This window comes from Desmodus rotundus, chromosome 13 (genome assembly GCF_022682495.2).
Source record: "Desmodus rotundus isolate HL8 chromosome 13, HLdesRot8A.1, whole genome shotgun sequence".
Lineage (NCBI taxonomy): Eukaryota > Metazoa > Chordata > Mammalia > Chiroptera > Phyllostomidae > Desmodus > Desmodus rotundus.
Window position 1 is genome coordinate 51,010,903 of NC_071399.1, and position 26,631 is coordinate 51,037,533.

General features: G+C 38.5%; 1 protein-coding gene across 18 annotated transcripts in view; it reads left to right on the forward strand.

Annotated features, from left to right (window-relative positions):
* The window catches only part of ENOX1 (ecto-NOX disulfide-thiol exchanger 1), a 609,204-nt gene that overhangs the window by 165,298 nt on the left and 417,275 nt on the right, over nt 1-26,631 (forward strand). For 2 of the 18 annotated variants that reach the window (XM_053916759.1, XM_053916760.1), the window contains exon 2: nt 16,456-16,611. The exons of the other annotated variants lie outside the window; for them this stretch is intronic. The gene's annotated coding sequence lies outside the window, so the exon portion shown is untranslated. The remainder of the gene's footprint in view (nt 1-16,455; nt 16,612-26,631) is intronic. 18 annotated transcript variants of the gene reach the window in all.

Below are 26,631 nucleotides of genomic sequence, written 5' to 3' on the forward strand. Positions count from 1 at the left end.
CTTTTAGTTTGATGTAGTTCTACTTGTCTATTTTTGCCCTTATTGCCTGTGCTTTTGTTATGTCCAAAAAGTCATTGACTAGACCAATGTTATAAAGTTTTCCCTTATGAGTTTTATAGTTTGGGATTTTATTGTTAAGTCTGTAATCTATTGTGAATTAATTTTTGTAAATGGTATAAGATAGGGGTCCACTTTCATTCTTTTTCATGTGGACCTCCAGTTTTCCCAGCACCACTTGTTGAAGAGAAAGAATAGTCTTTTCCCATTGCATAGTCTTGGTGTCCTGGTCAAATATTATTTGAGTGTATATGTGTGGGTTTAATTCTGGGATTTCTATTCTGTTCCATTGGTCTATATGTCTGTCTTTATACCAATATCATACTATTTTGATTATTGTAGTTTTGTAATATGTTTAGAAGTCAGAAACTATGAGGGCTTCACCTTTGTTTTACTTTTTTTGTCTTTTCTTCTTTTTCTTTTTTTATTGTTGTTCAAGTACAGTTGTCTCCATTTTCCTGCCACCACTTTCCCCTGCCCCATCCAACCCCACCTCCCATCATCAATCCTGTCTCCCATTTGGCTTTGTCCATGGGACCTTCGTACATGTTCCTTGACAGTACTTCCCCTTCCCCTGTTACCCTTTCCCTCCTCCCCTCTGGTTACTGTCAGTGTGTTCTTTATTTCAATGTCTCTGGTTATGTTTTGCTTGCTTTTTTGTTTTGTTGATTAGGTTCCACTTAGATGTGAGATCATATGGTATTTGTCTTTCACTGCCTCACTTATTTCACTTAGCATAATGCTCTCCAGTTCCATCCACGCTGTTGTGAAGGGTAGGAGCTCCTCTTTCTTTTGGCTCTGTAGTATTCCATCGTGTAAATGTACCATAGTTTTTTGATCCACTCATTTACTGATGGGCACTTAGGTTGCTTCCAGCACTTGTCAAATTAAAACCATAATGAGATACCACTTCACATCGATCAAAATGGCTATTCATAAAAAAATCAACTTTGTTTTTCTTTCACAAGATTTTTTTAGTCCTTTGTGGTTACATAAAACTTTTAGAAATTTTTTCTATTTTTGTGAAAATATCATAAGGATTTTTTTAGGGGTTGCATTGAATGTATAGATTGCTTTATGCAGTATGGGCATTTTAACAATACTAAGTCTTTCTATCCATGGTGCTTTTGCATTTATTTGTGTGTTCTTTTATTTCTTTCATCAGTATTTTGTACTTTTCAATGTGTGTCTTTCACCTCCTTAGTTAAGTTTATTTCTAAGCACTTTATTCTTTTTCATTTATTCTTTTACCTTTGCCCTCATGAGTACAACTAATACTGTCCATTAATGACAAACCAAAAATTGTGAAATGAAAGAGGTTGAAGCAAGTAAAGTGATATGTTTATTCAATGCATGATCTATGTTAACTAACCATAAAGAAATACATACTTTACTTAATAGAAAATAAATTTTACCCAACCCTATTTAATAAATGTTCAGTTAATACTTCAAAAATACCAGTTTGATTGGGTACCAAACCTTTAGCTGTTTGGGGACACCCACATGATTCAATCTCAATTTGGAAGTGTGTGTGCACACGTGTGTGCATGTGTGTGTGTGTGTGTGTGTGTGAGAGAGAGAGAGAGAGAGAGAGAGAGAGAGAGAGAGAGAGAGGTGTAAGTCATCAAGTACAAAATTGTACAGTTGAATACACAGCACAAGAAAAGTACTCACCTGCATGTGATTAGATGGGTTCCATCTTGGAAAAGCTAGAATTCATCTACCACCTGAAAAATTTAGCAAAAACATTACATAGATGCCAAGAGCACTTTTATACTATCACAGTGGGGACATATCTGGATTCTGACCTGATGGCCAGGGCAGATGGTCGATATCTGTGCTAAGAATGGATACTATGCAATTCCCAGCATTTTGAACGTCACCACATAAATCTGAAATAGGTCAAAGGGAAATGCTGTGATTTTCATATGCTTATGAGAGGGTCTGAAATTTCAAAACTGGAAGAGGCATAAGGAGTTATTTTCTGAGAGAACAACCCTATTAGTAAAGATACATTTGGAACCAGACACTGTAATTTATCTGGATCTTGCCTGGATGAACAGGAGAAGGAAAAAACTAATTGCAGAAATGAAGTCCCTATGAGCATAGTGGAATAATTAGTGGAGTAATGTTTTTCTTGTAATGATCTTTTTTTTTAATCCTCACCTGAGGATATGGTGTGGTTTTTTTTTTTAATTGATTTAAGAGAGAGAGGGAGGAGAGGAGAGAGAGAGAGAGAGACATCAATGTGAGAGAGAAACTGTCACTTGCCTCCTGTACCGGCCCCACTCAGGGATCTAACCTGCAACCTAGATATGTGCCCTTACCTGGAATCAAATCTTCAACCTTTTTGGTGTATGGGTTGATGCTCCAACCAACTGACCCACCCATCTAGGGCTGTATTGATAATTTTTAATGTTTGTGTTGATCCACCTTATGTTAATTTTTATTCTATAATAATATGATAGTTATCACTACTAGTTATTACTAATAGTTATAATGCAATTATGGTATGTTTGCTAGCTTTAATGAGAACCTGCAAGGTGATTGAATAAAAAGATTCCATGACATGGTTTATGTAACAAATAAGAGAAGTTCTTTTTCTTTTTCTTTTTTTAATTTTTTATTTATTTTTACTCAGTTACAATCGTGTGCATTTTCTCCCCATCCCTCCACCCCACCCCAGCCAATCCTCCCTCCCTCCCCCACCTCTACCCTCCCCCTTGGTTTTGTCCTTGTGTCCTTTATAGTAGCTCCTGTAGAACCCTCTCCCCACTATCCCCTCCCCACTCCTCTCTGGCTATTGTTAGATTGTTCTTAACTTCAATGTCTCTGGCTATATTTTGTTTGCTTTTTTTCTTTTGTTGATTATGTTCCAGTTAAAGGTGAGATCATATGGTATTTGTCCCTCACCGCCTGGCTTATTTCACTTAGCATAATGCTCTTCAGTTCCATTCATGCTGTTGCAAAGGGTATAAGCTCCTTCTTTCTCTCTACTGCGTAGAATTCCATTGTGTAAATATACCATAGTTTTTGGATCCACTCATTTGCTGATGGGCACTTAGGTTGCTTCCAGTACTTGGCTATTGTAAATTGTGCTGTTATGAACATTGGGATGTAACAGGCACCACCCAGGGGAGGTGCCCAGCACCCGCAACTCATCTTTTTCTTTTTTTAAATTTTTTTCCCTCTTCCTTTTTAAATTGTTGTTTGAGTACAGTTGTCTCAATTCTCCCCCCATCACTTGCCCAACCCGAACCCTCCCCACCTCCCATCCTCGACCCTAACCCCATTTGGCTTTGTATGCGTGTCATTTATACTTGTTCCTTGACGATCCTTCCCCCTCTTCCACCTGGTATCCGCCCCCCACCTATCTGGTTACTGTCAGTTTGTTCTTTATTTCAATGTCTCTGGTTATATTTTTTGTGCCTGTTTGTTTTCTTGATTAGGTTCCACTTAGAGGTGAGAGCATATGGTATTTGTCTTTTGCCATCTGGCTTATTTCACTTAGCATAATGCTCTCCAGATCCATCCATGCTCTCTCAAAGGGTAGGAGCTCCTTCTTTATTTCTGCTGCATAGTATTTCATTGTGTAAATGTACCTCAGTTTCTTGATCCACTCATTTGCTGATAGGCACTTAGGCTGTTTTCAGCACTTGGCTATTGTAAATTGTGCTGCTTTGAACATTGGGGTGCATAGGTTCTTTTAAATTGGTGTTTCAGAGTTCTTAGGGTATAATCCCAGCAGTTGAATGCTGGGTCAAAAGGCAGGTTCATTTTTAGTTTTCTGATGAAATTCCATACTGTTTTCTACAGTGGCTGCACCAGTCTGCATTCCCACCAACAGTGTACTAGGGTTCCCTTTTCTCCATAACTCCATCAGCACTTCTTTTTTGTTGATTTGTTTATGAGAGTCATGCTGACCTGTGTGAAGTGGTATCTCATTGTGGTTTTAATTTGCATCTCTCTGATGACTATTGATACTGAGCATCCTTTCATATGTCTCTGGGCCCTCTTTATGTCCTCCTTGGAGAGGTGTGTGTTCAGGTCCTTTGCCTATTTTTTATTGGGTTGTTTGTTTTACTGGACTGGAGTTGTGTGAGTTCTTTATATGTTTTGGAGATCAAACCCTTCTCCAAAGTATCATTTTCAAATATGTTTTCCCATACAGTTGGTTCTCTTTTCATTTTGTTGATGTTTTCTTTGCTGTGCAGAAGCTTTTAATTTTCATGATGTTCTATTTGTTTATTCTTTCCTTTATGTCCCTTGCTGTAGGGGATATATCAGTGAAAATATTGTTGCATGGAATATCTCAGAATTTCCTGCCTATGTTCTCCTCCAGGACTTTTACAGTATCATGACTTATATTTAAGTCTTTTTTTTAGATGCACTTATGATTTCATTTTTTAAATTTTTTAAAAGTTTTTATCGTTATTCAATTACAGTAGTATGCCTTTTCTCCCCATCCTTCGAACCCACCCCAGCCGAACCCACCTCCCTCCTCCAACTCCTCCCTCCCCCTTGATTTTGTCCATGTGTCCTTTATAGTAGTTCCTGTAATCCCCTCTCCTCAACAGAAGAAGAAAGCAAACAAAATATATTTAAGTCTTTTACCCACGTTCAATTTATTTTTATGTATGGTGTAATTTGGTGATCGAGTTCATTTTTTTTTTTTTGCATGTAGCTGATCAGATCTCCCAACACCATTTGTTGAAGAGGATATTTTTACTCCATTTTATGCTTCTGCCCCCTTTGTTGAGTATTAATTGACCATAGAGACTTGGGTTTATTTCTGGGCTCTCTAATCTGTTCCATAGGTCTATGTGTCTGTTGTTATGGCAGTACCGGGCTGTTCTGATTATAGTGGACTTTTTTTTTCCTTTTCTTTTTTTAAAAATATATTTATTGATTATGCTATTACATTTGTCCCATTTCCCCCCCTTCACTCAACTCCATCCTGCCTACCCTCTCCCTCCCACATTACCCCCCTATAGTTCATGTCCATGGGTCATACATATAAGTTCTTTGGCTTCTACATTTCCTATACTATTCTTACCCTCCCTCTGTCTATTTTCCACCTATCATTTATGCTATTTATTCTCTGTACCTTTCCCCCCTCTCTCCCCTCCCACTCCCCTGTTGATAACCCTCCATGTGAGCTCCATTTCTGTGGTTCTGTTCCTGTTCTAGTTGTTGGTTTAGTTTGCTTTTGTTTTTGTTTTAGGTGTGGTTGTTAATAACTGTGAGTTTGCTGTCATTTATACTGTTCATATGTTTTATCTTCTTTTTCTTAGATAAGTCCTTTTAACATTTCATATAATAATGGCTTGGTGATGATGAACTCCTTTAACTTGACCTTATCTGAGAAGCACTTTATCTGCCCTTTCATTCTAAATGATAGCTTTGCTGGATAGAGTAATCTTGGATGTAGGCCCTTGCCTTTCATGGCTTGGAATACTTCTTGCCAGTCCCTTCTTGCCTGTAAGGTCTCTTTTGAGAAATCAGCTGACAGTCTTATGGGAACCCCTTTGTAGGTAACTGTGTCCTTTCCTCTAGCTGCTTCTGAGATTCTCTCCTTATCTTTAATCTTGGGTAATGTAATTATGATGTGCCTTGGTTTGTTCCTCCTTGGGTCCAGCTTCTTTGGGACTCTCTGAGCTTCCTGGACTTCCTGGAAGTCTATTTCCTTTGCCAGACTGGGGAAGTTCTCCTTCATTATTTGTTCAAATAAGTTTTCAATTTTTGTTCTTCCTCTTCTCCTTCTGGCACCCCTATAATTCGGATGTTGGAATGTTTCAAGATGTCCTGGAGGTTCCTAAGCCTCTCCTCATTTTTCCAAATTCTTGTTTCTTCATTCTTTTCTGGTTGGATGTTTCTTTCTTCCTTGTGGTTCACACCATTGATTTGAGTCCCAGTTTCCTTCCCATCACTATTGGTTCCCTGTACATTTTCCTTTGTCTCTCTTAGCATAGCCTTCACTTTTTCATCTAATTTGTGACCAAATTCAACCAATTCGGTGAGCGTCCTAATTACCAGTGTTTTGAATTGTGCATCTGATAGGTTGGCTATCTGTTTGCTGCTTAGTTGAATTATCTCTGGAGCTTTGAAGTGTTCTGTCATTTGGGACTTTTTTTTTTTTTTGTCTTGGTGGGTGTGTTACTTAAAGGGGCAGAGCCTTAGGTGTTCCCTGGGGTGGGGTAATGCTAGTTGCTGCGCTGTGACGTGGTATGTGGGGGTGGGGCTGAGAGGGTGCAATGGTGCTTGCTCCACTCTCCACTGGGTTTCAGTCACTCCCTCTGCTTCCCACAATCAAATTGGGCCCCTCTGGTGCTGGTTCCCGAGTGGGTGGGTTTGTGCACACTCTAGGCCCCTGTGGGTCTCTCCAATGACTTCTCCTGTGAGGCTGGGAGTTTCTCCTCCTGCCACCCCAACACCCACGAGTGTTTTCAATCAGAGGTTTGAGGCTTTATTTCCCTGCGCTGGAGCCCTGGGTTATGCGGTCTGCTTCGCTCCCCGCCGTTCTTCTTGGTTTATCTGTGCACGAATGTGGGGTTGCGGGATGCTACCCGCTGCTCTGCCCACCCCGTTCTCCGCCACTCTGAGTCCGGCCCTCTCAGTTTTATCTGTGTGCGAATGTAGGACCGCAGGGTCTGCTAGTGGTCAGACTGCCTGCCCTGTTTGTCCCACAGTCTGCCAGTCTCGGTCCCACCATGGCAATGAGAGTTGTCTCTGCCCTGGCTGCCCATCTCCACCCCTCCTACCGGTCTGGATGAATGTTTATTTTTTATCTACTTGGTGCCGGACTTCCTTGCCATTCGATTTTCTGTCAGTTCTGGTTGCGCGAGGAGGCACAGTGTGTCTACCTACACCTCCATCTTGGTTCTCTGATTATAGTGGACTTTTAATGCAGTTTGATATCAGGTATTGTGATCCCACCTACTTTGTTCTTTCTCAGAATTGCTGGGGCTATTTGGGATTGTTTATGGTTCCATATAAATTTCTGAAATGTTTGTTCTGCATGTGTGAAATAAGTTATTGGTACTTTAATAAAGATCACATTGAATCTATAAATTGCTTTGGGTAGTAGGACATTTTGTTGATGTTAATTTTTCCAATCCATGAACATGGTACATGTTTCCATTTGTTTGTGTCTTCCTTAATTTCTTGCTTCATTGTTGTATGGTTTTCTGAGTACAGGTCTTTTACCTCCTTGGTTAGGTTTATTCTTAGGTACTTTGTTTTCCTTGTTGCTATATCAAATGGGATTTTTTCCCTGATTTCTGTTTCTGATATTTCATTGTTGGTGTACAAAAATGCCTTTCACTTCTGAATATTGACTTTGTATCCTGCTTTTTTGCCAAATTAACTTAATAGGTCGAGTAGATTTTTGGTGGAGACTATAGGATTTCCTATGTACACTATCATGTCTTCTGTAAACAATGACAGTTATACTTCCTCCTTTCCAATTTGGATGCCTTTTATTTCTTTTTCTTGTCTAATTGCTGTGGCTAGGACTTCCAATTCTATGTTGAATAGGAGTGGTGAAAGCAGACATCCTTGTCTTGTTCCTAATCTCTGTGGGAAAGCTTTTAGTTTTTGCCCATTGGGTATGATGTTGGCTGAAGGTTTCTTGTATATGGCCTTTATTATGAGGAGGAATGCTCCCTCTACTCCCACTTTGCTGAGTGTTTTTATCATAAATGGGTGCTGTACCTTATTGAATGCTTTTTCTGCATCTATTGATATGATTATATGATTTTTGTCTTTCCTTTTGTTTATGTGATATATTACATTTATTGATTTGTAAATATTGTACCATCCTTGCATCTCTGGGATGAATCCCACTTAATCATGTTGTATGATCTTTTTAATGTTTTGCTGAATGTGATTTGCCAACATTTTCTTGAGGATTTTAGTGTATGTATTCATCAGTGATATTGGCCTCTAGTTTTCTTTCTTTCTTGTATCTTTATCTGGTTTTCAGATTAGGATGATGCTGGCTTCATGAAAAGAGTTTGGGAGTCTTCCCTCTTCTTGAATTTTTTGGAATAGTCTGAGAGGGATCAGGGTTATCGCTTCCTTAAATGTTTTGTAAAATTCTCTTGTGAAATTTCAGTCCAGGGCTTTTGTCTGTGGGGAGTGTTTTGATTACTGCTTGGATTTCACCAGGTGTTATTGGTCTGTTCAGGCTTTCTGGTCTTCTTCATTTAGTTTTGGAAGATTGTATGTTTCTAGAAATTTGTCCATTTCACCTAGGTTTTCAGATCTCTTGGCATTTAGGTGTTTGTAGTAATTTCTTACAATCCTTTGTATTTTTGTGGTATCAGTTATAATCTCTCCTCTTTCATTTCTAATATTGTTTATTCAGGTCCTATCTCTTTGTCTTGATGAATCTGCTGAAGGGCTTGTCAGTTTTGTTTATCTTTTCAAAGAACCAGCTTCTGGATTTACTGATCCTTTGATTTCTTCTTTTAGTCTCCATGTCATTTAATTCTGCTCTGATCTTGCTTATTTCCTTCCTTCTATTCACTCTGGGCTTTGTTTGTTGTTGTTCCTCCAGTTCTTGTAGATGTAAGGTTAAGTTGTTTATTTGAAATGTTTTTATTTTTTTTAGGTAGGCTTATATCACTATGAACATTCCTGTCAAGCCTGTCTTCACTGTGTCCCATAAGTTTGGACTATTGTGAGTTGATTATAATTTGTTTCTAGAAAGTTTTTGATTTCTTCTTTGATTTCATTCTTAACCCATTCATTGTTTAATAGCATGCTATGCAGTCTCCATGAATTTGAGTGTTTTTTAGTTTTCTTCTTGAAGTTGGTTTCTAGTTTCAGGCCCTTGTGGTCTGGAAAGATGTTTGATATGATTTCAGTTTTCTTGAATTCATTGAGTCTTGTTCTGTGTCCTATCATGTGGTCTGTCTTTGAAAATGTTGCATGTGAATTTGAAACGAATGTATATTTTGCTTCTTTGTAATGAAAGATTCTCTATATATATCAGTTAAGTTCATTTGATCTAAGGCATTGTTCAATGCTGCAGTATCCTTGTTAATATTTTGTTTGGAATAACTACACATTGTTGACAGTGGAGTGTTAAAATCCCCTACCATAATTGTTTTGCTGTCTATTTCTTTCTTGAAGTGCTCCAAGATTTTCCTTATACAGTTGGGTTCTCCTATGTTGGGTTCTTATATGTTTATAATGTTTATGTCTTTTTGATGGATTCTTCCCCTGAGTATTATGAAGTGTCCTTCTGTATCTCTTTTTATGAACTTTGCTTTGAGGTCTATTTTGTCTGATGTAAGTATTGCTACCCAGTTTTTTGTTCCTGTCCATTTGCTTGGAATATTTGTTTCCAACCCTTCACTTTCAGTCTGTAGGACTTTTGTTCTGAGGTGTATCTCTTGTAGGCAGCATATGTGCGGATTATGTTTTCTTATCCATTGAGCTACTTTTGATTGGAATATTTAATTCATTTACAGTTTAAGTTATTATTGATAAGTAATTATGCATTGCTATTTTATTCCCTTTGTATCTGTGTTCCTCTCTCTCTCAATCTTTTTCTTCATCTTCTTAAAGCAGTCCCTTTAGCATATTTTGCATTGCTGGTTTGGAGGTGTATTCTTTCAGCCTACTTTTGTTTAGGAAGCTTTTTATTTGGCCTTCCATTTTAATTGAGAGCCTTGCTGGGTAGAGTAGTCTTGGTTGGAGGCCTTTGCTTTTCATTACTTGGAATATTTATGCTAGTCTCTTCTTTCTTGTAGTGTTTCCATTGAGAAGTCAGCTGCTAGCCTTATTGGGGCTCCCTTGTATGTTACTTCCTGCTTCTCCATTGCTGCCTTTAAGATTCTCTCTTTGTCTTTGAAATTTGGCAGTTTGATCATGATGTGTCTTGAAGTGGGCCTCTTTGGGTTCCTCTTGATTGGGACCCTCTGTGCTTCCTGGATTTGTATGATGTTTTCTGTGATCAAATTGGGGAAGCTTTCCATCATTAGTTTTTTAAACAGGTTTTCTATCCCTTGCTCATCTTCTTCTCCTTCTGGTATTTCTATTATATGGATATGATTACATTTCATGTTGTTCTGCATTTCCCTTAACTGTCTTTGTTCTTTCTGAGTTTTTTTTTCCTTTTTTTGCTCTTTCTGGGAATTTTTTTTCCACCTTGTCCTCCAGCTTGCTGATTCAGTCCTCTGCTTCATCTAGCCTGCTTTTCATTCCTTCTAGTGTGTTCTTCAATTCAGAAATTGTATTTTTCATTTCCTCTTGGCTCTTGTTGATAGTTTCTATGTTTTTTGATGCTAGTGTAATTTGCAGTAAGTTTCTTGTAGCTCCCCTGTAGTTTTGGTATTTGTGAGTGAGCTCATCAAGCTTCCTTATAACCGTTGTTTTCAACTCAATATCTGATAGTTGACTTGCCTGTATTTCATTTAGTATTCTTTCTGAGGTTTTCTTCTTTCCTTTCATTTCATTTGTGTGTTGTTTCTTTGTCTTCCCATTATTTGTAATACTCTTCTTGTTTGCCTCTGCTTCTTAAATTGATCTGTTTTGACTCTCTGTGTTTAGGGTGTGAACTTGTATAGTAGGAGACTTGTGAGATTCAGTGATGCATTTTCCTTGATCTCCTGAACTTAATAGTCTTTGGATGCCCTTTTTGCCATTTTTGTTGGCTCTCTAGATGTAATTAGGTTTTGATTGTTGTTGAGTCATTTTTTGGTGGGTCCTTCCCTCCAGCTGGTTGACTGAGGATCAGTCCACCCATTACATCTTGTATGCCATTGTGCAGGTGCTGCCAAAACAAAACCACAAAGCCCAGGGAACAAACCGACATCCACAAAAATATCTCCCCCACACAACCCCACTATCAACAGCAAATGAAACAAAATTAATAAGAGTTTAAAGAGATTAAGACTATTATAAGAAAGGAGAGAAATAACTATAGTATAAAATCTAGTTACTTAATATGGACAGACTGGAGGGACAAGAAATGAATGTTAAAAGCTATGCAGGAAAGAAAATATCAGTAATCATGGAGAAGACCACAGTGGATTTTGTGTCAGTAGCCTCTAGTATTTACCACTGTCTTTTCTTTCTGAATCTGCCTCTGGTGATGTCAGATATTGACCCCATCTGACCTTAGGCAGCCTCCTCCAAGACTGTCAAAGATCTACTGTCTGTGGTTGTCTCTTTCAGTTGCCCATCCAGTCATGTTGCACTCAGCAGTCAGGTTTAAGCACCATAGAGCTTGGGCAGGGTCTCTTTTGTGGACAGGACTCTTGATTCCCCTTGGGCTGCTGCCACAGGTACAGGAGTGGTCTGCCTGAGGAGGATGGCTGCTGCCATATGGGGGATGCCTCAGCACCAGAATCCTAGTGGCTATTTTCTCAGGTCTGTCCCCAAAGCTTCCATCCCCAATCTCTCCTCAGGCATCTCTATCCCATTCTGCCTCCTCCTTTGCTGGAGCTCATGGCAAGTAGCTGCAAATGAAATTTGTGCATTGGCCCTTTAAATGGCTCTTTGCATCTCCAGTCATCCATCTCTGGCAGAGAGCAACCCTGCTGCTTTTCAAAGCCTGTTGTTATCTGTGTACTTTTTGGGCTCTGGTGCTCTAGGCTGGGATTCCAGCTTAGGGTTTGGAACCCATTCTTCTCAAGGTGATCCAGCCTGTTGCTTAATTATCCTTCCAGCGCTGCTGCCTGTGGATGCCCAGACAGCCTTCTCTAGTCTCCACTGCACTCCTTACCAGTCAATCAGTGATGATGATGATTCTTCTGTCTGTCCAAGGTTATAAGGTTTCTTTCTTGTTATTGTTCAGTTGTTCATTCTGGGTGATTTCTCCACAATTTAGTTGTAATTCCAGATTGGTCCTAGGAGGAGGTTAGTGTGGCTTCCATTTGTACCTCCACCATCTTGCTTCCCTATAACTTTCTTTTTAATTGTAAGTGTGAAGTTAAATGGGGAGCAATAATCAGATTGTTTTGCCTTTTAGATGTAAACCACAAACTTTCACCCATTGTATAGGTTTGTCATCATTAGATGAGAGGAAGTGGCATCAGAATGCGTTAAGACTGCTTCTAGAAAGCTCAAATTGCATATCTGTGATAACATAACTCAGACCCAGAATTGTTCATTATAACCAAAATATAAATTATTTATAAAAATATAAACAAAGCAAAAGTATAAATAGGAAAAATATAAATAAAGCTTTAAATTAAAACCATTGGATTGAGTAAATTTATAGAATAATAAGGAACTTTTAAGCTACCAGACTATTATTCTGCTACAAGTGAGTTATTATAAACATGAATGTCTTATACTGGTGAAAGAAAAAAAGAAAACTTTATTCACAGATATGCACACACAAAAACTTGTGGTTTATGATTTGTTTGTTTGCTGACCACAAAGAGAAGCAGTATGTGTCAGCCTGGTCAGAGGAAAGACGCAGAGGTTGGGAAAGTGTCACATGAAAGATTAGCATGTGGAGAACAGGGAAATGGGGCCTGCTCTGTAAGAGCACTCTGTCAGGCATTTATGCACATTATAATATGAGAAGAAGAAAGTGATGAATGCAGAGAAATTGGCAGAGGTTAGAAGGGGTGGTGTGCTGTGTTTGGAACTTCAAGTGATGAAAAGGAGGTGGGTAGTTGACACTGATGTCAGAGAGGAGGCAGCTCTGGAGACTGTGGAGAAGCCTTCACCTGTGCCTCAGTGGTAACTAAAGACAATTCGGTGCTCATTCTAAGCACATTTGTCAAACTGAGGGTATGTAGTTCATAAATGGGATGGGAAGAACAGGAAAAGACCAGAAAGCAAACTGACATCAAGGGAATTTATATCTCTTTGTCCATCTATGTAATTCAAGAAGGCAAACAGAAAGTTTTTGGTTAACTCCTGTGACCAGTTAACTCCTTAGCTCCTATGTCATACTCATTTCTAACTATAGCTATGCCTGTTGTTGTGGGCAGGACAGCAGCTGATTTTCATATGATGACCCTGAAATCACCAAGGAAAACATAATATTCAGTGTGTTCTTTTAAGAAAGTAGACTCAGGTAAAATATACTTTAGAAATATTTCCACTTCTCCATTAGCCTGATGATTCCTTGAGGGAAGAGATCATCTCTATTCATCTTTATATCCTTTGATGTCTAGCACAATGTTTTCTACTTAGTAGGTAAAATATTTGAGACAGTGAAGAGAATAGAAATCATATGTGTGTGGGGGATGGTGAGAAATCATGTTATTTGAAATCCAGTATCCCTTTTATCAGAACAATTAGCCAGAAATCATCCATTGCCCTACCCGTAGTCCTACCCATTCTCAACTCCCAAAATAAGATAATGTTTTATGTACTGAATTAAGGGTTCAGTTGTTGAAGCATCTTTAGTAACAAGGAGAATAATTTTCTAATACATTTAACAGAGGAAGGTATTGTAAAGGTAGAGTCACGTGAAGGGATTATTCTCTACCATTCTGCATCACATGTGCCAGGCAGAGGCTCCCTCATTCCTGCTTTTCTGCGATGTTTCTCAGCTCAGTGACTTGGATGCTGCTCACTCTTAGCCTCATGGAATGCCCTAACCTGAAGGAGGAACTTGCCAGATTAACTCAGGGAAGAGAACTGTAGACATTCCATAAGATATCTTTACCTGAGTCTTGGCCAGGGTATCCTTGTATCTACTCAGACCTAACATACATCCCTGAAAGGACCAAATTTTCTTCTAAGAGAATTAGCCTCATGTGGTAGAAAGAACAGTAGGTCCTTGAGTCTGTGGTCTGTGATTTCAGTGACCACATTTGTCCTAATTGGTGAGCTGTAAAGTCCCTGAGCTTCAGTTTTCATAATTATAAGTATTATAATATCTGCCCTATGGATTTATTGCTTAGATCATGTGAAATAGTGTCTGATGAGTTGGCAGTTTGAAAGCACTATACACACATTAGCCCAAGGTTTTCTCTATGGCCAGACATCTCTTGGTAGCTTTGCTGCCAAGGATGTGTTTTCTTACTACCAATAATGATGGCTGAAAATAAGGAAAATTATAAGGAATATTTTACTAACAAGCCATGCAGTTATAAATGAGTTATTTAACATATATTGATAATAGCAGTGCCAAAAAACTAGAAAGTGTTGTTTATGAAGAGTGAACCTCTTTGCACAATAACTATGAACTGTAAACCATTGGCCCAATTAATCCAATACTTTGAGTCCAGTATCTTTGCCAATGGCTCTTCCACCTTCCCAGCAGAATTATGACTGCCTCCATGGTATTAAACAAGCCCACTAAAACTCTGGTATTTTTACTGAAGTCTAGTTAAGATCCTATGAACACTTTTAAGTGGGTCAGCAATGTTCTGTCTCTGATAGAAACGTTTTACTTACCACAGGGCTGTCTTTTGTGTAAGAATGGCGCTTTACCTCACAGGTCCTTGTCAGCTTGGAGTTTCCTTCAGAGCTTCTGTTTAACTGCTCCTTGAATCCTAAAAAAAAGTGGTTTCACATTCTAAATAGTGCATTTCAAGGGAGCTCTAAACTTTTCCTACATTTTTAATACATAGCATGCCATAACACCTATAGTTCACTATTTGTTTTAACAAATTATGATAACAATAAACCCAGCTGTGCCATGCTTTTTACAATTTACCATTTGCCTTTTTTTAAGTTGGAGATATTTTTAGAGACTGAGATTCACTGGAAATCCCTGTATCTTCTGCTCATGACCCATACTGACAGGGCTGAGTCCCCTTTATGAACAGGTGGAGTAGGCTCAGGAAATGGCCAGGCTTTCTAAACCACAGAATTTGTTTATGAAAGCTCTGAAAATGGAGGTTTGGAGTTTTGGTGCTCTCTCAATATGAGTATCAGGGATATAGTAAAATATTAATTCATTCAATAAATACAGGGTGGGGCAAAAGTAGGTTTCCAGTTGTGAGTAAGCAAAACACAGATTTTATTTTTACATTATTTGTTAATTATTGCATTATTTTCCATATGAACAACAGTAAACCTACTTTTGCCCCACCCTGTGTTTAGTTCCTACAGTGTACCAAGCGCAATAGGTCTTGTAGAAAAAACATTCAGCAAAATGATAAAAATCTCTGCCTTTATGAAGAGGGTGGTATGTTTTTAGGAGGAGAGTGCTATGCTAATAATTTGGTTCTCAATGAGAAAAAGGCCTAACTTTTAGCATTTGTTGATCATGGCTGATTTCAAGCTACCAATGTGATGTCACTGAATGGGAGTTGGAGAGAGAAGTGCATAATTAACAATCCAGACTTGAGGACAGCTAGGAGAGGCAGCCAATAAATAAAGTAAATATGAAGACTATGTAATATGTCAGATGGTGCTATGTGCTAAGGGGGGATAATAAAGCAGGGAAGGGAATGTTTGAGGAGGGTTGCCATCATAAATATGGTGACCAGGGAAGGCCTTGCTGAAATGGTAACATTTGGGTAAAAACCAGAGGAAGTGAGGAACAAGCATGCAGATATCTAGGAAGCAAGTTCCAGGCAAAGGGAACAGCAAGTACAAGATTGTGAAATGAGAAGGTAGGTGCCAGACACATTTGAGGGAAAACAGTGAAGCCAACAGAGGAGAATGAGCAAGAAAGTGAGCAATAGGAGAAGTTGGGGGACCATACTGTTTGGAGCCCTGCGGCCATTGCAGGACTTCCCTTTTTCTCTGAGTGAGGGGGAAGACTGTGGAAGGTCTAGAGAAGAGTGACATGGTCTGATTTAACATTTAACAAAACCTACATGGCTTCTCTAATGTGGATAGACTCAATGGAGGAAGGGCTAGAAACTCAGACATCAGTTAGGAGCTGATATAAAATAATAATTCAGGTAGACATGGTTGTGATTTGGACCATGGTGGTTAGATATGGTCATAGTCTGGCTTTATTTTGTGCTGGAGACACATGATTTGCTGACAGATTGGATGTATGGTGTGTGTCTGGAAGCGGTGAGTCAAAGATGACACCTAGGCTCTTGGTGTAGAAGTCAGTTAGATGTAGGGTTTTGTTCTTGTTTTAAGGTCAGACTTAGATTCTGTTCCTACTTCTGTTTCTCACTAGCTGTTTGTTTCCCTTTGGGCTGACCTGTAGTCCTACCCTTGGAAAATAAAGTTCATGAAGGTAGGAACATGCTTTAATGCTTTATATTATTATATTTCTGGTAGCCAGCACAAAGTAGGTATCTAGTAAATATTGTTGAGTGAATATTGTTGGACATTTCTCCATTGTTCAGTTTCTATAACTGTGAGATCTAAATAGTAATACCAACTTTATAGATGGTTTGAAGACTAAGTGAAAAATGATTTGTCTCAAGTGCATTGTACATTTAATAAACAGATAAAATTAACAAATGGAAACTATAATTTTTATTTTTTACATTTTATGTCATTTAGAATGTTGAAATGGGAGGAACCACCTTGTGAATATCCAGGAAGGAGACTTTTTCATATGAAAAATTATGGTGACTAATTTTCAGTTTTCCATAAGACTCTCATTAAGAGCCACCTGTTGAGTAACTCAAAAATAGAGGACTTCCATGTCTTAAAGCCGTAAGTGAAAACTACTTTGACTACATCACTGCTAATTGAAATGATTTTCACTATTCACACCACTGAAGTAGGATGGAAGAAAGAGAAACATCCCTTAGGAACTCACTCTCTGTACATAGATATTACTTAGTATGATTGGTGTCTGAAAATGGTACTTACTTTTGGAATAAAAATGAAAAGACTGTGGTGATACTCAATGTAGATGAGCAGAGGCCAAACTGTTGGAGAGGCAGTGTGCTTGAGTTACCATGGTAGCCAAAAGCTGCCAAATACATCCTGCCTCAAACCCCCACCCAGATGTGTATTGTCTATAATGACATGCCCTAAATGGTGACAGAGCAGATGTGAATGTGTAATGCCATTTTTTTTGTCTTTAATAGTTTAGAAAATCTTTTTAAAGCTCAAAGTTTGAGTTTAGCTTGGAATGAGCAAGTGAGAATTTGGTAGAACATCTGTGTTTCTGAAGTTTGTTTTTTTAAGCTGAGTATGAATATTCACTTGCCTTTCCAGATAAGTGTATTAATTCCACACATTCTGAAGAGGAATTTATAGAACCAGTTAATAAGAGCATGTCTGGTAATTGAGACTACAGAATTTAAAACTGTTGATAGGAATCTTTATTTTCTCATATTATGGCTTGAGAACAGATACTAATTTGTAAGTAGCTTGCAAGTTGATTGTTTTAAGAAAAGACCTTTGCCTTGATTATAGCTCTTCAGTAAATGAAATTGTATAGACATATTTTATAAGTGCATTTGATTTTCACAAGTGTTTTATTTTTATTCCATATAAGAAAGCTAATGTTAACTAATATTTCCCTTTCACCAGAAAATACTTCTGGTGAAGGTAAAAGGTATAACCTCCCCTCACCATTGACCCCATGACTCTGTGAGAGAATATTTTCTGAGGACCATAATACATGTTAAAAGAGAAGGTAACTCTTCTTGAGAAAGAAAATTTTTAATGTTCAATTAATCTGTATGAAGAACAATGAATATAAAAGTCTAGTGCATATAAGAAATAAAATACTTATTGCAGTTATACTTTTTCTGGTGACTGGAGAGTGAAAGAAAATGAGGGAGAATAAGTTTTTTAAAAAAAAAATAAGATCAGAGTCAGGTAATCAAAGAGAAAAAAGCATAGAAGAAACTGATGGAGAAAAAATGTAAATAATTCTCTCTATGTGGCATTACTCCATAAAACTCTCTTATTCCTAGACCTTTACCTCATTTGAGTTCCAGTTTCCCTTGTCACTCAGTAGCCACACAAAATCTATTAAACCTCATTCTGACCTAGGTATGCTACTCTCCACTTTCTGAGGCGCCATTTTTTTCTCTAGCTATGGGTCTAGTCCCAGAGAGGCAACTGTCTCTGAGTCCTCTGAGGTCCATGCCCACTGCCTTCCTTTTCTCTGCCTACCTTTTTGATAAAGCACAGGAGCCTTTCATCTCTGACAACATTCCCAGTGTCTGCAGGTTCTTCTGAGACAATGATCTCAAAGGGAAGTGCCTCTATGGTAAGTCATTTTTACCTCCCTTTTGGCTGATGATCTGTTTAAGCAAAAGTTGTCCTTCTAGGGCAGTGAAGTTTAATAGAACTTTCTGCAGTGCCAGAAATGTTATAAGTCTGTGCAGTTCAGTATGGTAGCTAATAGCCACTTGGGACTATTCACTTGTAAAATAATTAAAATAAAGTGAAATACAACATCCAGTTTCTTAGTCTACCCACATGTCAAGTGCTTAGTAGTTACATGTGACTAGTAGCTATTGAATTGGACAGTGCAACTTCAGAGGTATGGCAGTTCCGGGAGGAATGGGCCAATTCTGGTACCTACCATGACCAGACATGGGCTGAGAAAAGCCCCAGGGAGTCTTCTCTCTGAGGAAACCATTGCAGATGCAAAGTACAGCAGCCATTTGTCAACTGCACTCCCTGCAGCAGGTTCCCTTGCAGAGATACTGGAGCAGGGCCGCTCCATGACCACCATGCACCACTTCCCAGTACGTAATGTTGTAGATTCAGGTATAAGACCCAGTTAGGCCTGGGTTTGAACATTGGCACTACTAATAGTTGGCTATGGGACCATGGGCAGTTATGCAAATTCTCTCAGCCTTTATTTATTTGTAAAATGGAGATGATAATAACACCTACTTCCCAGGGTTATTGTGAAATTCAGTGAGATAATAAATGGAAGGCAATATAGTGCCTGGCATATCCTAATCACCTACTTCATACACCAAAGATTACGTACTGTGGGTCCTATGTCAGCTTCAGCCCCTTCTTTTTACAACTTCAACAAAATACTAATTAGCCTTTTGTTTGAAGTATTAAATAAACAAAATGATAATTTAGGAATTGTTGCTACATTGCCTATACTTTTCAAACACATTGTTTTATACAGCTATCACTATCCTTATTTAAGATACTGTTTTGAGGAATGTGTGGGTGTGTGCGTGCGTGTGCATACTCACACTGTTATACCAGGCAGGCACAGTCTAGTTAACAGTGCATGTGAAAAGAAGTACTTGACCTCTGTAAACCCAAGCCAGTTGCTGTTTTCATTACTACCATTCACAGTTGTTGACAATTGAAGTCCCATATGAAAGTTGGTACCACATTCCTAGATACTGCATTCTAGTTTGCACAGGGAAGAGATATATCTGAAGGAAAGGATTATCTGTGCATCTCAGGATAATTTGTTCCACCCTCTTTCCTTGCAGTTCCACATGCTTTCAGCCACCCAAGCACAAATGGGGCTTGGTGATCATGAAGCTCAGTAGGAGAGTCTGGGGCCACATGTACTTGCTGACATTGTGAGATACCACTAAACCTAGAGGATAGGATTGGACAGCAGTCCAAAATTCTTAAAGTATTCAACTGGTTGAACATCCGGTTTCACTGTGCCACTCACAACTCCATTGATCAACTTCTTCTGTGCAGAACAGGTCATATATTTGACAACAGAAAGAGGAGGAATTCAGAAAACCAATATTTACCAAGCATCCTCCTATGAATTGTTTTAAATAGTCCAAACCTTCCCCTGAAAGAAAGTTAATGAATTGTTTCAAAAGGGGTGCCAGGGTGGAGGGTGGGATAGTGGCAACAATAGAATCACAAATCCAAATTGGTCCTCAGGGATGAGACTGCCTCCCACCCGCTCTGACTCCTGTCTCGTGAGGAACACTCCCTGTAGCTTCTCCCCAATTTCTTTCACCTCCCAGGTGAGCTTTGAAGGGTGTTTTTTTTTTTTTTGGTGTTTTATTTTAAAGGTTTCACTACAGGCAAGGTAACCAAGAGAATACAGTTGGGGCATTAACAGCTTGCCCAGAAACATGGAAGGGCCCTCCTACAGTGGTCTCTCAGACTCGCTCTCTCTCCACTCACCCCATCTCTGAACAATTTTATTTCTGATCCCATCACTAGGCAAGGCTGTAGAGTTGTTTCTTCATTTTGGTCCTTCTCTCTGGTAATATACCCGAAGATACATTTGGGGTAAAACCTTTGTTGCCAGCAAAACAATCAGTAGAAAAAATCCACAGGAAGGTAGATAGATGAGGAAGTCACTCCAAAATAATTTTTAGTAAAAATGTTAATCCAATTACAATAGCAGTTCTTGAAAGTGATTGACATTAATTCTGGTAACATATGAAGCACTAGCCTACTACTGTTACTGAATGACTATTATAGTAGTTCCTGATATTTTTAAGAAATTCAGTGGTATAGAATACTTAGAAGAACTTTAAACATTTCTGAAATTGTTTTTGTATTAGTATCTAGCAAAGGAATAATTATTAGCAACTTCTACTTGAAATCAATTTTCAGACTGCTGAAGAATTATTGACTATATCAGATCCAAATTTGCCTTTAGGAAAGCTTGTGATAAACATTAATGCTTTCAGAATTTCCTCGCTAGGGAAGGACAGCAATCTGGCAAATATCAGTGCACCTTAAGTTGACCTAGTTGGATCAGTAGGCTCTTTTTAGCACCCCTCCCCTTTCCTCCTCTTCCTTCTTTCCTTCCTTCATATATTTTTAGATTGGATTTTCAGCAGAGAAAAGTCCATACCAATAAGGTTTGCATATTGATCTAAAAATAAAAATTCAACCAAACTAATGTTAAATAATTAATTTAAGTCACAAACTAATAGATATTGATGTTCTATTATTACAGGAGTAAATCAAGAGTAAATCAAATTGTCTAATTCTTAACGTTTAATTCCTAGAGTTTTGTTTCCCATACTGTGTGTGTGTGTGTTTTATTAACAGTGATGACATTTTAAATTATCTATGAATAAAACCACATGAATGTTCCCATAAGTTACTTAATCACACATATTTATCTGTCCCAGATGCTCAAGATTATAAATATATATATTTATTTATTTAGAATATATTTATATGTATTTATATAAATACACATTTATCTATCTATCTATCTATCTATCTATATATATATATACACACACACAAAATTATGTTTGTCAGGACTGAATGTTTCAGGAAACATTGATCAGCTGACATACAGTAACAGGTCTTAAATCCAGAAGTCACTTATATTTAAATGGATATCTGATTTTAAGAAGTTGTACTGGCACACTTTCTTGGTTCCCTTTCACATTTCATATTTACTCAAAAAGATGTTGAAATGATTTTTTCCCACTAAGATGAATTATTAAAAACTTGCCAGCCATAATCATGAAAAATATATACAGAGCACTGAGATAATTGGAAGTAATTAGCTGTCTGGAAGAAGCTAGGGAAGCCTTTTGAAATGGTGTGCAGGCCGCTCCTCCAGTCACCTGTACTGTGCAGCAGTGTGGTGTGGGGGGGAGCTGCGAGGGGTGACACCTGGCAGATGTGCAGGTTATGGGGAGGGCTTCAAAGCCAAACCTGGTCTTTTGACTTCAAAGGTTCCTTGGAAAGAGTTACCTTAAACTTTTATTAACCAAAACCATGATTATCACATAGCTCCTTGCTAGGATTTGTGGAGGGAACCTGTAATATGTACCTTAGGGTCGGAGAAAAGTGCACTAGAGTTAGGAGACTGTAATAGAGACCATAGTAATGGAAACAACCATATTTAGATCTCATTCATTGGTTTTAAAATTTTGTTCTGAGGCTGGGATGGAATGGAGGGTTGGAGTGAGCAAGACCCTGCATTATACATTTGTATCAATAGAGTAGCCCTGTTTGTGTTATTTATTTATTGAAATTCTGAGTAGAATTTCCATTGTAAGACCAAATTTTGAAAAACTGGTGTGGTGAGTCTCATGCACTGATGAAGAAAGTACAATTCAGAAGTCTCATCTCCAGCAGGTGTGGGAAATGGGCTCAATTAAGACTTTCAGCTTCGTGTTTCTTTTTTTTATGTATTTATTGATTATGCTATTACAGTTGGCTCATCTATCTCCCCTTTATTCCCCTCTGCCCTGTTCACCCCCTCACACCATCATTCCTCCACCTTAGTTCATGTCCATGGGTCATACATATAAGTTCTTTGGCGTCACCATTTCCAATACTATACTTAACTTCCCCCTGACTATTTTCTACCTACCACTTATGCTTCTTATTCCCTGTAGGCTGTCCCCCATTCTACCTTCACCCCCTCCCCACTGAAAACCCTCCATGTGATCTCCATTTCTGTGATTCCGTTCCTGTTCTAGTTGTTTGCTTAGTTTGTTTTTGTTTTTAGGTTCAGTTCTTGATAGTTGTGAGTTTGTTGTCATTTTACTGTTCATAGTTCTGATCTTCTTTTTCTTAGATAAGTCCCTTTAATATTTCATATAATGAGGACTTGGTGATGATGAACTCCTGTAACTTGACCTTATCTGGGAAGCACTTTATGTTCCCTTCCATTCTAAATGATAACTTTGCTGGATACAGTAATCTTGGATGTAGGTCCTTCCCTTTCATGACTTCAAATACTTCTTTCCAGCCTCTTCTTGCCTATAAGATTTCTTTTGAGAAATCAACTGACAGTATTATGGGAATTCTTTTGTGGGCAGCTGTCCTCTTTTCTCTTGCTGCTTTTAAGATTCTCTCCTTCTCTTTCATCTTGGGTAATGTAATTATGATGTATCTTGGTGTGTGCTTCCTTGACTCCAACTTTGGGACTGTGAGCTTCCTGGACTTCCTGAAAGTGTATTTCCTTCACCATATTGGGGAAGTTCTCGTTCATTATTTGTTCAAATAAGTTTTCAATTTCTTGCTCTTCCCCTTCTCCTTCTGGAACCCTTATGATTCAGATGTTGGAAAATTTAAAGTTGTCCCAGAGATTCCTAAGCCTCTCCTCATTTTTATGAATTCTTTCTTCTTTCTGTTCTGGCTGAATGTTTATTTCTTCCTTCTGCTCCCAATCGTTAACCTGCATCCTGGTTTGCTTCCCTTCACTGTTGGTTCCCTGTACATTTCTCTTCATTTCACTTTTGCTAAGTCTTCTCTTCTTCCTGTATTTTGTGACCATACTGAACCATTTCTGTGAGCATCCTGATTACAAGTGTTTTGAACTCTGCATATAATAGGTTGGCTATCTCTTCATTGCTTAGTTCTATTTTTGGAGCTTCGATCTATTCTTTCATTTGGGCCATAATTTTTTTGTGTGTGTGTCAGTGCAGCTGTTAGGTTATAAGGGGTGGGGCCTTAGGTATTCACCAGGGAAGGGCAACTCATTTTGTTGCATTGTGGTTCAGTGTGTAGGGGAAGTGTCAGAGAGGGAACACTGCCACTTTCTTGGCTCTCTGCAGGCTTTCAGTCACTTCCTCTGCTCCCCACAATCAAATTGGGCCCTTCTGGTGCTGATTCCCTGGTGGGTGGATTAGTGTTCATTCTAGGACCCTGTGGGTGTCTTCAACAAACTCTTTTGTGAGCCTAAGAGTTTCTCCCAGCACTGCAACCCCCACAGGTTTTTAGAGTCAGAGGTTTTGAGGCTTTATTCCCTGTGCTGGAACCCTAGGTTGTGTGGTCTGTCTTGCTCCCTAGTTGTTCCTCCTGGTTTATCCACATGCGAATGTGGGACCACCTGGTCCACCAGCCCTTGTGCCCAATACAGTCCACCATACACCAGCTCACCCACCTCAGTCCTACAGCTGCCACCTTGCCATGCGTCCTCTTTGCCCTGGCTGCATTTCTCTGCCCATCCTGCCTGTCTGAATGAATGTTCTTCTTTAACTCCTTGGTTGTTGGACTTCCATACAGTTCGATTTCTTGGAAGTTCTGGTTATTTTTTGTTTTTCAAGTTGTTGTTGTCCTTCTTTTGGTTGTGCAAGGAGGCAAAGTGTATCTACCAATGCCTCCACCTTGGCTGGAAGTCTCAGCTTCATATTTCAAACCCATGTTTTCTACATTGGTGTTCTCGACTCTATTCCACACATTGTACTGTTTATGGCACAGGTTTGTATTTTGATCTTATTATATTATTTGTTTGTCTATTAAGTATAGTATGGATTGTTTAGCCATATTCACAGCAAAGGAGAACAGATATTAAACATTAGTATAATTACTGATTGACATTGAATAAAAGCAATGAAGATCTAGAGGGATAATGTGACTTTTTGATTTAATAGTGAATGAGCTAAGACTGTGATCCAGATTTGCCACTCCAAATCCACTCATTTTAGTCTTGTTTTAATGAGATAACATTAAGTCTGTAAAGTATGTCAAAAAATTTCAAATACGTACACTACAGTTTTATCAGGTCAATGTGAGAAAGAGAAATGAACTAATTTACTGAAGCAATAGAAACATAATAAATCTGGATTGAGATTTCTTTTTGCCAGGAGCCAATTAAAAATGAACCTTTTGTTTATCTTGTCCCATTTCACTTTGAAACATAATTTTGGCCTCCATTTCCACTGCTTTATCAGAAAGGAAGATTAAGTTAAAAAGCATTCTGTGCTCTCAAATGTGTCTTTCTCATTGTAGACTTAAAAGAAAAAATACACAGAGGTTAGTGGAATCAGAGGATAACCCCCAAACTGATTTCTGATACTGATACAGATACTGATCTGTCTAAATCATTATCTCTGGTGTTTATAGCTTCTATAATGAAGTTGTATCAACTGATAGTTAAAGTATATTTACTTTTACTTTGAATCAAATTGTTACCCACATTAATACATAACATGTTTAAAAATGAAGAAAATTACTAGAGAACTTTGTGAGGCTTTGACTTGACTTAAATGGTTTCAATTGTAGAGTGGAACATCAAGTAAAGATTAACTAGACTGTCTGCATCAGATAGTTCTTTGCAAAAGTGAGAGGTTTTTATTAGTCTTGAAAAAATACTGATGGATTATCCTAGCCATCATAAAGAATAAAATTGACATGTAAGTATTCTGCAGGTAAAAGGCCATTCTCACCTTTCCACTTGGGGATATGAGTCAGCAATATAGGGCTGTTAAAAAGGCAAACATGATCTGTGGTTGCATTCACCAGAATGCAATACTCAAGAATCCTGAAATAATCTATGCATTGTGCTCAACATTGATAAAGCCCATATTAGACCCAATTTTCATCTCCACATTTTAAACACAATTTTAGGAAGTTGGAGATGGGCCAGAAAACAAGAATGAAAGGGATTTGAAAGTATAAAAATTACCTATGCTGAAAATTGAAAGAAAGTAGAATTTTTTGTGACTAAGAAGAGAAAGTGAATGAGGAGGCACAAGAGTAGTTTTGAATGGGTCTCCATCTGTAGCAGAATTGGTACTGACAGGTGTCTGTTATTCTAAATCTATTTTTTAAGGTGAAGCTTTTAGCCATGATGCCAGAGCTGGTTGTTCTTATACCACTTCTTAAATCTAGCACCTGCTCAGAGAAAATACAGGAGTATGAGGGCATAGTGTCTTACTAATTCTCAAGGTAATTCCAAAACCAAATGAGCCAAAACTAAGGGAAAGATAGGACAGGCATAAGCCCGAGTTCACATGAAGTCTTGTCTCTCCTATTTGTTTTCAGTGAGGGCTGTGGAGAAAGAGACAGAGGAGCTCCTGGTCAGGAGCCTGCCCATAGAGTTGGCTTGGTAATAAAGAGATATAGGTGTTTGCCAGTTAGACAAGTAATAGAAGAACAGACACAGTAAACATAATGTGTGAATGGAATGCTGGGTAGAGCACCAAGTTTGGACAAAGGGCAGAAATTAAAATTGGATAATTATGTGGGTGTTGAAATACAAAGGCCTTTTTATTAAGTAAATTTAACTGTCATTATGTTTCTATAGTGAGCCATTTGGCTTGAGACTTTTTATCAGATTTGTATCTTGTAAAAATCTTCTGATGACAAGTTCAATGAAGATTGAACTTGCCAAGTTGGGAATGGCGGGGAGAGTAGCCTGAGTAGATATAGGGAAATGAGTTAGAACTTGCAGGAGACAGATCTATCTCTGGGAGTCCCCATGGAGATGCAAACAGATGGGGTAGGAGGGGATTTAGGAGGCAGAATCAGTAGGTCTCGGTGAGTCATGTGGCAGAGTAGTATCAAGAGTGATCAGTGAATCTAAGGATGCTTCTAAGTGGTACCATAGACTGAGACAAGAATCTGTTGTATTAGTATCCTACTGCTGCTATAAGAAATTACCACAAATTTAGTGGCTTAAAACAATATAAAATTGTTTCTCTAAGGCAGTGGACTTCAGATTGTAAGCAGTGTATGACTTTGTTGGTTTTGTATGTAGAGCCAGCAATTTTTTAAAATATATTTATTGATTATGCTATTACAGTTGTCCCATTTCCCACCCCCTCACTCCACTTCAACCTGCCCACCCCCTCCCTCCCACATTCCCCCCCTATAGTTCATGTCCATGGGTCATACTTATAAGTTCTATGGTTTCTACATTTCCTACACTATTTTTACCCTCCCTGTCTATTTTCCACCTATCATCTATGCTACTTATTCTCTGTACCTTCCCCCTCTCTCCCCCTCCCATCCCCCTATTGACAACCCTCCATGTGATCTCCATCTCTATGGTTCTGTTCCTGTTCTAGTTGTTTGCCTAGTTTGCTCTTGTTTTTGTTTTAGGTGTGG